Below are 6000 nucleotides of genomic sequence, written 5' to 3'. Positions count from 1 at the left end.
TAATTTTGGTATGCCATTTCATTTTTTTTTAAATGTATATAAGAGGTTCCCAATCCCCCTAGTACTCACCACAAACACCTGGTGGCTTAGTGGGGGGGGGGGGGGGGGGGGGGGGGGGGGGGGGGCTGGGAGCTTTTTCCCACTCCTGGGCCTGTGGCTGCCCTTATTCAAAATGGTGCCGGCTACCCTTTGCCCCTACCATGTGATGGAGCTGCCCAATTGCACCAGGGGCATGGGCAGGACATGGGCATTCCAGAACATTAACCTGAAATCTGTGTGTAAGTATTTACAATCACATTTCTGCATCCATATAAAATTGTGCACACATGTATGCATGGCCAAGCATTTTTATACCATGGGCCGGATTTTAAATGCTCTGCGTGCGTAAATCTGGCCGGATTTTGTCTACAATTTACGCGCGCAGGGCCCTCATGTGCCGGCGTGCCTATTTTGCATAGGCCGCCGGCGCGCGCACAGCCCCGGGACGAGCGTAAGTCCCAGGGTTTCGTAAAAGGGGCGGGGGCGTGACCAGGCGTGTCCGTGGTCAGGGGGTGGTTCGGGCGGGACTGGGGGCGTGGTGCTGGACCGGGGGCATGGTCGAAGCCTCCGGACCAGCCCCCAGGTCGGGTGATGGCGCGCCAGCAGCCCGCTGGCGCATGCAGATTTACATCTGCTTTCAGCAGGCGTAAATCTGCCAACAAAAGGTAGGGGGGGTTAGATAGGGTCGGGGGGGTGGGTTAGGTAGGGGAAGGGAGGGGAAGGTGCGGGGGGGGGGGGGTGGAAAGAAAGTTCCCTCCGAGGCCGCTCCGATTTCGGAGCGGCCTCGGAGGGAACAGGCAGCGCGCGCCGGGCTCGGCGCGCGCAGATTGCACAAATGTGCACCCCCTTGCGTGCGTCGACCCCGGATTTTATAAGATATGCGCGGCTACACGCGAATCTTATAAAATCCAGCGTACTTTTGTTCGTGCAAAATTATAAAATCTACCCCCATGTGCGCATATATGCGCATATGTATGCACGTACATTATAAAATGGATGTGTCTCAGGATGCAAGCTGGCATACACACACACATATATGCCTGCATACCATTATTAAAGTTGCCATCATTATGCACAAAATACGAGTGCCCTTTTCCTAACAAAAAACAAAACAAAACAGGGATTGGTGAATTAAATATGCACTTGCTGAGCATGTACTTTCATTTACTACGAGGTACATCAGTTATTGCATGGTTGCAGTGTTTCTGTGCAGTAACACTAAAATTTGGATATACAATGAAATTTCAGGGATTTTTACCTCATTTTTCGAGTCTTCCAAAATGAGACAAAATAGACAATTTTGTTGCAATTGTCTTTTATTTTTAAAAACAACTACCCATGCTTACTAATAAGTTAGCTAGCTAGAATTTAGCTGGAAAAGTTTGTGGCATTCCGAGTACATAATTGGGAGGAGTCGAGTTGTCCGGCTAAGTTATCCAGCTAACTTTGATATTCAGGTCAAAAAACTGTCCTAAAATTTACCTGATAAATTTAGCCAACTAACTTCAAGATAGCCAGCTATATTCAATAGTGTGGCTGCACTATTGAATATACCTCCAAAGTTAGCCAGTAAGTTTAGCCTGCTAACATTCCTATCCGGGCTGTGATAGTAGTTTTTCCACACCATTATTGATTTTATAAACCTTTATTTTATCACCTCTCAGTTGTTTCTTCTCCAAGCTGAAGAATCCTAAACTGTTCAGTGTTTCTTCCTAATGGAGCCGTTCCATTAACTTTATCATTTATTTTGCTCTTCCATGTACATTTTCCAGGTCTACTAAATATTTTTTGAGATGGTGCTGTTACTCAAGGTATAATAGCACCATAGTTTGACACAGAAGCATTATGATATTCCCAGTTTTGTTTTCTGTTCCATTCCAAATAATTCCTAACATTCCATTTTCTTTTTTGACTACTGTTGTACACTGAGCTGAAGATTTCAACACATTGTTCACAATGTGGTCCTTTTTATAAGTGGTAACTATGGATGTGATTTAATTGGAAATAAAATATTGTTCATTTTTCTCTAATTTCATGTTAAAAATGAAAAAAAAAACTAAACACATTTTCATTGAAATTTTCTTTTATATTTCTTTTCATTTTGAAAATGAAATGGAGAAAAAAAATGAAATGGAGAAAAAAAAGTAGGTCACCTGCAGTGGCCTACTTTTATAAATAATAATCACATGATTATACTCCACCAATAAAATACCTCCAAGAAACCAACCAACTTGAAACCAATCCTCTGTTCCTATCATATCATAAAATAGCACACCACTCAATTTTGGCATTTAAACTGCGTAGTTATAAATTAGCAAATACAAAAATCCACCACCGATCTTTTCACTACAGGTTTTGTTATAGCAAGACTGGGACTGTGCTTTGTAGTAAGATGGTCTTTAAAGTTCTGTGAGAATGTCTACTAATGATATTTTTTGTTGATTAGTTTGTGCTAAAGGATAAAAATTTGGGGTAGTATTTTTTTGATTGCTTTTTGGTATTTTTTGAAATGATAATGTCATTGGGTAATTTGGTAATTTGGTTTGGGTAATTGCTAGGTTCTTGAGGCCTGGTTTGGCCTCTGTTGGAAACAGGATGCTGGGTTTGATGGACCCTTTGTCTGACCCAGCATGGCAATTTCTTATGTTCTTATGTTCTTAAATAATTCATTTTTGTTTCAAAATTGTGCCCTGATTGCCCCATGCCTTTGCCCATCTCTCTCTCCTAGACTCTCTCCCCATCTGATGGACCTACCAGACCTGCCACCACAACTCCCTTTTTACTAGGGGTGTGAATCGTGTGATCGATCGTCTTAATGATCGATTTTGGCTGGGGGGGGGAGGGAAATCTGTTTGTCGTGTTTTGTTTTGTTTTTTTAAATCATTAAAAATCGTAAATCGGGGGAGGGCGGGAAAACCGGCACACCAAAACAACCCTAAAACCCACCCCGAACCTTTAAAACAAATCCCCCACCCTCCCGAACCCCCCCAAAATGTTTTAAATTACCTGGGTCCAGTGGGGGGATCCCGGCGCGATCTCCAACTCTCTGACCACGGCTGCGTTGAGAAATGGCGCCGGTGGCCCTTTGCCCTTATCATGTGACAGGGCAAAGGTAGCGCCGGTGCCATTTTAGTTCCTGGCTCCCGACGTCACGCATGCAGGAGATCGCTCCCGGACCCCCGCTGGACTCCCAGGGACTTTTGGCCAGCTTGGGGGGACCTCCTGACCCCCACAAGACTTGCCAAAAGTCCAGCGGGGGTCCAGGAGCGACCTCCTGCACGCGGGCCGTATTGCCAATCTTCAAAATGGTACCGGCGCTACCTTTGCCCTCACTATGTCATACGGGCGAATATGTCATACGGGCGACCGTCGCCCGTATGACATAGTGAGGGCAAAGGTAGCGCCGGCACCATTTTGAAGATTGGCAATACGGCCCGCGTGCAGGAGGTCGCTCCTGGACCCCCGCTGGACTTTTGGCAAGTCTTGTGGGGGTCAGGAGGTCCCCCCAAGCTGGCCAAAAGTCCCTGGGAGTCCAGCGGGGGTCCGGGAGCGATCTCCTGCATGCGTGACGTCGGGAGCCAGGAACTAAAATGGCACCGGCGCTACCTTTGCCCTGTCACATGATAAGGGCAAAGGGCCACCGGCGCCATTTCTCAATGCAGCCGTGGTCAGAGAGTTGGAGATCGCGCCGGGATCCCCCCACTGGACCCAGGTAATTTAAAACATTTTGGGGGGGTTCGGGAGGGTGGGGGATTTGTTTTAAAGGTTCGGGGTGGGTTTTAGGGTTGTTTTGCTGTGCCGGTTTTCCCGCGCCCTATTTAACGATACAATACAAATGCCCCTGACGATAAATCGGGGGCATTTGTATTGTATCGTGCACTCTAACGATTTTGGATGATTTTAAAATTATCTGATGATAATTTTAATCATTCAAAATAGATTCACATCCCTACTTTTTACTCCCTCCATGAGCCTTTTGCATGAGGCACGAGACGTGATCCCCAGTCACTCCTGCCCCACTGGTACTATATTTGGAAATTATTCTAACTGACTAGGCTGGAGAATATTTTGGAGTACAGCCCATTTCCTTGCAAGTTTCATTTTCTTTTTTTTTTTAATTTCATTTTAATTAAATGAAACAAAAATAAACAAATGAAATGGAAAAGAAATTAAAAAAATATGAAATGAAATTTTTTCAGTGCACACTATTAGTGGCACCTCCTAGTATGGAACCCAGCATTGTGTACATACAGAGGGTAATTTTATACCCTGCATATTATTACTACCCACATTGTCAAAGCAGGCCTATGCATAAGTCCACTTTGAAAATTTGCAGGTTTTTCAGGTAAGCATGTGGACATACTCGGACAAAATTATACTTGCTCCTGAGCATGTGTAACTTTGTGCATAGAGATATTTGCACATACTTTTGAAAATCAGAAGTATGCATGTAAATCCTTTCTCTGCTCCAACTCTGTGCTCCATTACCCCTTCTTCAACTGACTGTACAAGTACACACAAAATCTGTTTTTTGCCATACTATTACATGCAGAACATCCTGGGTTGATTTTCAAAGTGCTATTTATGTGCATAAAAGTATAGGTAGATATTCACCACCACTTAGCCAGATTAGTTTTGATTTACCTGCCTAAGTGGTGGAAGCTGAATATCTGCTGGGATCAGTGTCCACCACTTAGCCGATAACTACTTATCTGGCTAAATAGCTGGCTACATACTGAACGTGGCCTAATTGGGAGGACTTGAGTTAGCCGAATAAGTTATCTGGCTAAATCCAATATTCAGTGATAGCCAGATAACTTATCCAGCTAACTAACAGGCAGCCAAGTATAGATTTATATGGCTAACATTTAGACAGCTGGGTATATTCAGCAGTGCAGCCAAGCCACTGAATATCCAAGCTTAGAGGGTAATCTTAAGTAGGGATGTGAATCGTTTTTTGATGATTTTAAAAATAGTCAGATAATTTTTAAATCATCAAAAATCGTTAGAGTTGCAATACAATAGAAATTCCCCCGATTTATCTTGAAAAATCGTAAATCAGGGGAGGGGGGGAGGGCGGGAAAAACCGGCACACCAAAACAACCCCTAAACCCACCCGAGCCTTTAAAACAAATCCCCCACCCTCCCGAAACCCCCCAAAATGTTTTAAATTACCTGGTGGTCCAGTGGGGGGGTCCCGGCGCGATCTCCCGCTCTCGGGCCATCGGCGCCATTTTGGCTGCCACTAATATAAATGGCGCCGATGGCCCGATAAAAAAAAAAACCCACCCGACCCTTTAAAATTACCCCCTTAGCCTCCCCCACTCTCCTGACCCCCCCAAAAAACTTTTTACACATACCAGGGGGGCCGCGGGCAATGATCTCCCGTTCCCAGGCCATCAGCTGCGCTAAAAAAAATGGCGCCGATGGCCTTTTGCCCTTACCATGTGACAGGGCAAAGGTAGCGCTGGCGCCATTTTGAATATTGGCAATACGGCCCACGTGCAGGAGATCGCTCCTGGACCCCCCAGGGACTTTTGGCCATCTTGGGGGGGGGCCTCCTGACCCCCACAAGACTTGACAAAAGTCCAGCGGGGGGTCTGAGAGCGACCTCCTGCACTCGGGCCTTATTGCCAGCATTCAAAATGGCGCCGGCGCTACCTTTGCCCTCACTATGTCACAGGGGCCGACCGTCGGCCCCTGTGACATAGTGAGGGCAAAGGTAGCGCCGGCGCCATTTTGAATATTGGCAATACGGCCCAAGTGCAGGAGATCGCTCCCGGACCCCCGCTGGACCACCAGGGACTTTTGGCAAGCTTGGGGGGGCCTCCTGACCCCCACAAAACTTGCCAAAAGTCCAGCGGGGGTCCGGGAGCGACCTCCTGCACTCGGGCCGTATTGCCAATATTCAAAATGGCGCCGGCGCTACCTTTGCCCTGTCACATGGTAAGGACAAAGGGC

This window comes from Rhinatrema bivittatum, chromosome 7 (assembly GCF_901001135.1).
Source record: "Rhinatrema bivittatum chromosome 7, aRhiBiv1.1, whole genome shotgun sequence".
NCBI classification, from domain to species: domain Eukaryota; kingdom Metazoa; phylum Chordata; class Amphibia; order Gymnophiona; family Rhinatrematidae; genus Rhinatrema; species Rhinatrema bivittatum.
This window is presented reverse-complemented; position numbering follows the sequence as displayed.